The 9,866-nt window shown below is 42.4% G+C and overlaps 1 pseudogene; it reads right to left on the reverse strand.

Annotated features, from left to right (window-relative positions):
• Positions 1–7,290: 7,290 nt before the first annotated feature.
• LOC101985538 lies at positions 7,291–8,373 on the reverse strand (annotated as a pseudogene).
• Positions 8,374–9,866: the final 1,493 nt, after the last annotated feature.

The raw sequence follows: 9,866 nt of genomic DNA on the forward strand, positions 1-9,866 counted from the left end.
GTTAGCATTAGGCAGAGTATAGAAGCCTGCAGACATGTTCCACTCTGTTCCTTCTCCTTCACTCCTCAGCCTCCCTCTGTCCTCCTCCTTCATTTGCTCAACCTCTTTTCTTCAGTAAATTTCCTCTGTTTATCTCCTAGGTATAGACTTAAAGGTGTGTTTCCTCAGGCTGAAACCAGGATCTAGGGAAAATGTTCATGCCTTTTAACCCAAAGCTGTAGCCTTTTGCTATGACCCCGAGATATAAATCTGTTCCAACTGTTTTACAGACACCTGCATGTTCTTGGGAAAGAATTCTGCTACTGTATCAAGGAATCTGGCCTGGTGGATTAGTCTCTAGACAGGTCCACTTCTCCTGCCAGACTTGTGCCAAGACCAACCCACAAGGGGCCCTCCAGGTATCACAGTTCTGAGGACACCAAGCAGGTGAGTACTGGCAGGTTGACATTACCCACATGTCCACTCATAAAAAGATCCACTATCTCTTAACTCTTATTGACACCTTCACAGGATGGATGGAGTAGTTTTCCACCCCCAGGAAAGTGATAGATATGATTGCTCAGGTACTCCTGGAACACATCATCCCTTGATTTGGTATGTCCCAAGCTCCTAGGACATCAGTGCTAGTACCACCTCTCTAGACTCAAGCGGGTACCTATCCAGAATGAACAGACACATCTCCATTCCACTCTTTCTGGCAGTATTCACTCTTCCCACCACTAGACCGGTGCACAAGACCAGTGTTTCTACTAGCAATGTTTCCTCAAGGTCTCCAGGAGTGCAGTTATCTGAATGCTTCTTTACCCATAACTCCCACTGAGTGTGAGACCTCTGACTCCTGACTTCCCCCCTCCCCATGTTGTCCAGTGCCAGCAGGAAGCAGACAGACTTGAACCAGCAACCATATATCCAAGAAGGCTGGGATGTTTAGCTTGGAACTCTCTAGATTCTGCCTTCAGAAAGCCTACCAAGCAGCAGCTCCTCCCCTGCAGCTGCTCAAAGACTGAACCTACAGGGTATTTATGACCCATTCCCAGGGAGCAGTGTGTGATTTCTCCTTCCCCTGAGGTCACACGAGAATGGTTTGGTCATTAAATATGAACTTTTAATATGGCTTTTTTTTTTTTACTTATTGTATTAGTTGAGAAACCCTTAGCCAAAGTTCCAAAATAATTATCAAGTCTAGACTACTAGGGATTGTTACATCCCACCAATTCTTTTTTTCTAGATTGAATATTAGGTGAACTGGTAATTAATTTTGACAATTGTACACAACTTTTGAAAATTTGGAACATTTTATACACTCATATCCAAAATTTTGTTCTAGGGTTCTCTAGAGTAACAAAATATAGAATAAATCTTTCTATTTATGAAGGAGGGGGATTTATTGGAATGGCTTAGGGCTGCAGTTCTGCTAATCCCACAATGGCTATGTGTGAAGGAAAAGTACAAGAACCCAGTACTTACTCAGTCTAGGAGGTTAGACATGTTGGCTGGTTTTCAGTTCATGCTAGAATTTGGGAGAAGTATTCTCTCATGCCAGGGAAGGAATGAACTTGCTGCAAGGTGAGGACACGCAGGCCCTTGTTTTAGTTTTGGTAGCTGGTGCTGCATAGGTGATTGATTTTTCAGCCTGACTGGTACTTCCACCACGGAATCTGGTATCATCTTACACATATTCTGGCCGTTAAAGCAGATGGGGATGGCCAGCTTCTACTGTGTGTCTGAACAGAATATGTCAATCAGATTCCTCATGCAGAAGTGACAGACCAGGTACAGGTGTTGGATTCCTCCAGAGCATGAGGCAGAGTCTAGTCAGAGGATTTTGGTGACATGGAATGCAGGTTGTGCCATTCCTAGAGTTCATTGACCACCACACTCTTTTCCTCTGACTTTCTCTGAGAATGCTGGTGTCTCAAGGTTTTATCTCTGAAATCTCAGGGGTTGAAGATACTTTAAAAGCCTAAAGAGTCTACACAGATGTGCAAGAGACTCTAATGGACCATAGATGCAGACCCTGACAAGTATATCCAGCAAAACTTTCAAAACCCTAAGTGGAAATATGAGATGTTTCACAAGCAGCATTGATGTACAAATACAGCCCTTCAGAAAGTGGTTGAAGGAAAACTTCAACTTCAGAAGAGTCAATACAGCCATGTATAATACAGGAAATAAATAATCTCAGAGCAATAAAGGCAAAAAGGTAGGGAAGCACACACACCACCACCACCAAAACAGTAGTCACAACAAAAGATTAGGACTCAGTCATCATTGGTTATCGATTCCCCAGTGAAAGTTACAGGCTAACAGAGTGGATGTGACACAGATTCCATCCTCCTGCTGCAGCCAGAGGTAACGAATATCTCACAGTAGTAGATATTCCAAGGAAACGGACCTAGGAAGTAAGCTGGTGTACTTGCTTTTATATCTAACAAAATAAACTAATGAGATTAAGTAAGTAAAGACACTATATACTCAAAGTAAAAGAGAACAAAGATAAAAATTCAGAGGCAATATGTTTCTTTTAGAAAAATAAAATAAAGATTAAATATGTATTTTTTCTTTTTTGAAAGATTTATTTATTTATTATGCATACAACATTCTGCCTGCACATATGCCTACACACCAGAAGAGGGCACCAGATCTCATTACAGATGGTTGTGAGCCACCATATGGTTGCTGGGAATTGAACTCAGGACCTCTGGAAGAGCAGCCAGTGCTCTTAACTGCTGAGCCATCTATCCAGCCCCTAGATATGTATTTTAAACAGATGAATAAACCCTAGTAAAATAGCATAGAATTCCACCCACCAAAGCAAGGCCAGGGCCAGACAGTTTTGGCACAGCAATCTACCTGCCATTCAAAGAAGAGTTAATGTCCATTCTCCTCAAATTATTCCAGAAATAAGAAATGAAGGATCATTGTCTAATCTAATTTATGAGCCTAAAATTACAGATATCTAAATCACAGACCAAAATCCTATGAACACTGATGCAAAAAATACACATTAAATAATTACAAACTGAATGCCAGAATATTAAAGATAATTTACCACGATGAATAAGGCTTTGTCCCAGATATGTAGGGATGCTTCAAAATAGAAAATTCAAAAAATATAATTGACCATATAAGCCCCCAAAACACAAAACATCAGAAAGACATAAACTTTATGATCATATCACTAAATTCTGGAAGAGTATTTTTCAAAATCCAACATTCCTTCATGATAAACACCAAGGAGATATCGGTATACATGTGACATACCTAAATATAATAATGGCAGCTTAAAAAAGTCCATTAATAGAAAGAAACTCAAATAATTCCACTAAAATCTGGAACAAGACAAAGTTTTTCACTTTCTCTGTATCTATTCAATATAACAGTTGAAATATTAATTAAATTAGCAAGGCAACAGACAATAAAAGGATAGAGTGGAAAGGAAGAAATAATCTTTATCTGTAGAAGATAATAAAATACACATAAATTAGGTGAGCAACTTAACAGGGAAATTTCTACTGCTAATAAACAGTTTCAGTAAATTAGCTTGACAAAAATCTAAGGGAAAGAAAACTCTGGTTAGGATGTATTGTGTAAGAGAAGAATCTATTTTCAGTAATAAAATAATAATAAAAATCAGTAGTCCTCCTGGGTGGTGGTAACACCCGCCTTTAATCCCAGCACTCGAGAGGCAGAGACAGGTGGATCTCTGTGAGTTAGAGGCCAGCCTGGTCTACAAGAGCTAGTTCCAGGACAGGCTCCAAAGCTACAGAGAAACCCTGTCTCAAAAAACAAAACAAAAACTGGTGTGGAAGAATTGTCTGTATTCTGTCAATCATGTTATAAATAAACGCTGATTGGCCAGGCAGGAAATAGAAATGATGTAATGAGAACAGGAGAATTCTGGGAAGGAGGAAGTTGGTTCCTCCCATTCCTGCCCAGACCGCTGAAGCAGTAGGATGTGATCTGCCCCACTGAAAAAAGGTACTGAGCCTCATGGCTAACATAGGTCAGGAAAATGGGTTAATCAAGATGTGAGAGTTAGCCAGTGAGAGGCTAGAACTAATGGGCCAATCAGCTTATAACTTATAGAGACCTATGTGTGATTTTCTTTGGGGCTAAACAGTTGTGGGGCACTGGGCAGGACAGAAACCACATCAACAAGCAGCCTGACCCCCCATGTTACAAAAAACCAAACCAAATCAAAACAAAAATCAGTAGTCCTCCTTTATACAAATGAGAGGCAGATTGGGAAAGAAATCAGAGAAAACACCTTTCACAACAGCCTCAAATAATATATCTTGTGGGTAACTCTAACAAAAGAAGTGAAAGACTTGTATTATAAAAACTTCAAGTCTTTGAGGAAGAAATTGAAGAAGATATCAGAAAACTAAAGATCTCCCAGCTCATGGATCAGTGGGATTAATATCTAAAAATGGACATTCTACAAAAAGTAATCTACAAATTCAGTGCATTTTGACAAAAGTTCAACACAGTTCTTTACATATCTTTTAAAGACCATTCTCAGCTTCATATGGAAATACAAAAAGCAATGGGTAGTAAAACATTCCTGAACAATAAAAAAAAAACTGCTGTAGGCCTCACTATTCCTGAATCAAATAGAACTTCAAAGCTATAATAAAAGCAATACAAGAGCATGGTATTGGCAGGAATTTAATGGAAGACTCAGGCATAAATCTATACACAGGGGCCATGCCAGTCTAAGAGGCGTGGGCTGTCTCCCAGGTCCATGGAGATGTCTGAGCCCTAACTGCTGCTAAGGGCTATGCCTGGGTCCATGGCCCTACTGCAGCCGTGGTCTTTGCCCAAACCTGACTCTTTGGAGAGCTGGGAAACACTAAGTAAACTGGCAGGGAATCTGTACTTCCTTCATCAACCCGTCTGACGTACTCAGGAACAACGTTTCTGTTTGTCTTTGGTGAGAAAGTTCAGCCAGTTTCCTATATTACCGAAATTTCTCTGAATCCACCCACCCCAAACCTTGGAAAACCTTTAGCCTTGCATTTTTTTGGATGATAAAAGACCCTACTTCTCCTATGTTCCCATCTATTCTCTCAAAACTGGGATTAGTGAGAAAACCTATGATGGCAGAAAATAAGGCTTATTTAATTAGACTTAGAATATTTGGGTGGTTGTCTTTACTCTCTTTAATGAAAATACATAACCCATCTTGGCTCTTTTCCTGGAGTTGTTATTTATGTCTTCATTCATGGAGTGTCTGTACCTGTTGACAACTGCCTGGAGAAGGCTGTTGCAGTCTCCCATCCTCTTTAATCATTGGACAATGTCACACCAAGATACCCTACAGGATTTCCTGCCCAACAACCATAATCTTTCTTGCCTTTATTGTGGAAACTCAATCCAAGTTTCTGATGGTAATCTTGACCAATCAGCCCTCCTAACAGTTATTTCCTTCTCAGCCTGTTGTTTTAAGGACATGAGAAGCTCAAAATGGCTTTGAAGAAGTCTGAGCTTCCATTGCATGGAATATTAGTTGTGGCTCCAGACAGGGGCATGGCCCCCACACCAACATTCATCCTGGAACCAAAACTTCCAGACCAGAAGGACCTAAGGTCTTGAAAATGGGAAGCAAAGTTTTCGCCCAAGAGTCGCTAGGGGAGATATTGAGAGGAGCTATTCACTTTTCTACCTCTTAATGTCTGGACCAATGGACATGGGCTAAGGAGAAAGCTGCCTCCTGCAGAGTCCTGACCCAGCACTAGAGGCTGATGGTACTTCTTTAATCTTTCCTTGTGTCTTGAAATGTCCAGTCCATCTTTCTGTCCAGACAGCTGCTTCAGAAAGTTGGGGAACACGAGAATATCAACTAAACACATCATAATGAGATGCAATAAGCATAGGCACAAGCTCTCATATCAAGGCTGGGGGAGTCTACCAGAAGGAAGAAAAGGTTTCCAACATCAGACAAACAGGTCAGAGACTCCCCACAGTCCCAATCTTTAGGAGTTCCACAAGAACCCCCGAACTAAAGAACCACAGTGTGCATACAGAGGACATAGTGCTGACCCATGCATCTGTGTGATTGCCTCTTCAGTCCATGGGAGTCCCTATGATCCCCATTTATCTGATTCTGTGAACCCTTAACTGCCATCAGCTGCTGGATAAAGGCTAACTGATGACAGCTGGGCTAGGCACCAGTCTCTGAGCACAGCAATTTCATTAGGTCTCATTTCATTAACATTTATGTGTGGGATTGTGAGGACCCTGCACAAACTTCCGCAGCTGAGCAGGGATGGATGGACTAAACTGGGCCTCTTCTAACAGAAACACCACTGGAATCCAAAGAGATTCTACAATTTTTCTTCTTTTTACATTTTATTTGGGTAAAATTTTGTCTACATAACTGAACAAAGGTCTACATAACTGAAAAAGCAAGAGGAACGATTGCTTTTGCCCACTGAGTCATCTCTCCTGTCTCCAAAAACTGAGTTTGGAGGAAAAGTGTCTTCATTCTCTTCCCCTTCTCTTGTAAGAACACATTCACCTTTGTTTTCTCCTTTGCTCTGAGCCCTAGATCATATGTTCTGCACAGTCCTATCCAGACAGATTTCTCCAAAGAAACCCTGTTGGGATGTGCTGGGGGCATTAAATAAACTGAATCTCAGTTTCCAAATCTCTGGACAAAAATAAAACCAGTACAGCAACAGAGGAGTGGTTGCATAGAGTCCATCAGAGTTCATCAAGGTTCCTCCCCTACCCTGCCATTCTGTAGCACCAAAAAGAAAAACCTAGAGATTGGAGTTCAAACCGACAACCAGAAAAGCAAAGCAGCCAAGTCGCTAGAGACGTCTTTCCTCTATCATGGCTGGATGACCATGGACTAAGCAGACTAAGCCTCTCTCTCTTCCCATTTTACATTACCTCTAGTGCTGGGATTCTCTAGAACAGGGATTGAAGGCGTGAGCCACCACCTGGATTCGTTTCTACATTGATTGTGTGTAGCCCAGAGTAGCCTTGACTCACAGAGATCCTTCTGCCTCTCTCTCCCAAATTCTGTGATTAAAGGTGTGACTCACCATTGTCTGACCTCTAGTGGCTTTAGCTTTGTTTCTGGTCTTCAGTCAAGATTTACTTATCAAAATACAAATAATACACTGCTATACCATTAGACACATACAACAGTATTAAAGCTTGTCTCAGCACATTCAGTGTAAATGCTCCACGTACCCCATAGTCTACCTGGTAGCAGCATTGGTAGCAGCACTGGCTACTGCCTCTGGGATACACATGTAGCTCACAGTTGATAGGGTTCTAGGTTTGCTTCAGGCCTTTGAGGGGAGACTCCAGTAAAGAACGTTGAGGAGAAGCAAGGGCGCTGTATGCTTCAGCCTCCAAGTAGGGGTATAAATCTACCATTGTCTTCCAACTTGAGGTCTCAGAGACCTCAGAAGCATGAGCTGTAATGAAATCCAGTGCCTGAGTTTTCAAGTGCACTGCACTGTGGCGGTCAGCCACGATGAGAGTGTGGGCAGCATTCTCCACAGAGAGGTTCCTGCAGAGGGCCCTCTCACACAGGATCTTCAAACCCTCTAGGCCGTACATATCAGCAGCTGCCAGCACAGTGTCTGCCATGCTGTCTAGGTCTGGTTCCTTCCCGGTGTAAATGAAGTCCATCATTGCCTTGAAGACTTCAGGTTCCAGGTCATGAATCTCAACACAGTTGTTTCTTCTCTCCTCTGTGTCATGTTCAAACATGGCTCTGAAAACTGGAGAGCGAGCAGCTAAGATGGCCTTGTGAGCCCAGAATTCCTGGCCAGCTACCACAAGGCAGCAGTCTGTGAAGTGGGAATTCTCCCAGAGATCTCCTAGCTCATCTGCCAACGTGCACCTTGGAGCCTGGATCTCTGGGTTTGTGCTTTCCTCGGAGATTTCGTGGGAGTCTGGGTACAGGATTCCTCTGCAGAAGAGGGTGAGTTTGTCTTCAGGGAGAAGCCAATACTCATGGTCCAAGAGAAAATCTCTAAGGATGAACATTTTGTAACCCCCTTCATAGCCTGGCAGAAACCTAAAGGATTTTGGACTTGTGACAGTTTCTATTTTTTCTCCTTTGATATTGATGATCCAGAGCTGAAACTGTGCAATAATGGCACTCTTTGGAGAGCTGAGCAGCTTTAGGTTAACTGACAGGTAATCTGAGCTTTCTTCATCGACCCCATTCGGGTGAACTCTCAAACACCAGTTATCATTGTCTCCTGTTGAGAAACTTGGACTTATAATGCTGCCCTGCTCTTCCTCTAAAATAAAATGGAAGTTGTTTATGGTCCACTGGCAGTAGAAATTCGGGACACTGAATACTTTGTAGTTCCAGCTTTGGGCTATGATGTTTTTTGACATTTTTCCTGGAGATAGTTTGGAGGCTAAACTGGATGCAAATGAAGAATTAGGATTTGTTTTTTGTTCACTATGTGGGAGACAACAATAGACAGTATTTAGATTTTTAGTGTCTGTTTCTCTTCTGTTTACTTTTATATGGGTTGGGACCTTGAGTCTCTGAAGTCATCCAGAGACTACACTAGCTTCAGTGTAGCTAGTTTAGATTACCAGGGGCTGCTCTGTCAGTTCATGTTTTCTAGATAGAATCTCAAGTCAATAGGTAGCTAATATTTAATTGAAAATTTGAAACATTTCATACACTCATATCAAAAATGTTGTGCTAAAGTTCTCTGGAGTAACAGAACATAGAGAATGACTTTCTCTTTGTCCGAACAAAGGGGATTCTTAGAATGATTTAGGGCTGCAGTCCTGCTAATCCCACATTGGCTAACTGTGAAGAGAGAGTCCAAGAATCCAGTACTTACTCAGTCCAGGAGGTTAGACGTGCCGACTGGTCCTCAGTCTATGCTGGAATTCTCTAATGCCAGTGAAGGAATGGACTTGTCGCCAGCTGAGGGCAAACAAACAAAAAGTAATAGCTTCCTTCTTCCATGTTCTTTTATATGCTTCCAGCAGAAGTTGTGCTCCAGTTGACAGAGTGTTTCCACCTTCTAGATCTGGATTACAGGTGTATGTTTTCAAGTCTTGGGAAGTAGATTAGATGTTAGTGTCTTTCTGCTAAACCAACTAGAAGTCAGGTGGTGAGTCACACCTTTAATCACAGAATTTGGGAGAGAGAGGCAGAAGGATCTCTGTGAGTCAAGGCTACTCTGGGCTACACACGATCAATGTAGAAATGAATCCAGGTGGTGGTAGCTCACACCTTCAATCTCTGTTCTAGAGAATCCCGGCACTAGAGGTAATGTAAAATGGGAAGAGAGAGAGGCTTAGTCTGCTTAGTCCATGGTAGAGGAAAGACGTCTCTAGCGACTTGGCTGCTTTTCTTTTCTTTTCTTTTTTTTGGTTTTTCGGGGAAGGGTTTCTTTTCTTTTTTTAAAATTTTATTTATTAAGGACTTCTGCCTCCTCCCTGCCACCGCCTCCCATTTCCCTCCCCCTCCCCCGATCAAGTTCCCCTCCCTCATCAGCCTGAAGAGCAGTCAGGAATCCCTGACCTGTGGTAAGTCCAATGACGGCCAACCTCCATCCAGGTCTAGTAAGGTGAGCATCCAAACTGCCTAGGCTCCCCCAAAGCCAGTACATGCAGTAGGTTCAAAAACCCATTGCCATTGTTATTGAGTTCTCAGTAGTCCTCATTGTCCGCTATGTTCAGCAAGTCCGGATTTATCCCATGCTTTTTCAGACCCAGGCCAGCTGGCCTTGGTGAGTTCCCAATAAACGAGGCAGGGTTTCTTTGTGGTTTTGGAGCTTGTCCTGGAACTAGCTCTTGTAGACCAGGCTGGTCTCGAACTCACAGAGATCCGCCTGCCTCTGCCTCCCAAGTGCTGGGATTAA

This window comes from Microtus ochrogaster, chromosome 21, assembly GCF_000317375.1.
Source record: "Microtus ochrogaster isolate Prairie Vole_2 chromosome 21, MicOch1.0, whole genome shotgun sequence".
Classification (NCBI taxonomy): Eukaryota; Metazoa; Chordata; class Mammalia; order Rodentia; family Cricetidae; genus Microtus; species Microtus ochrogaster.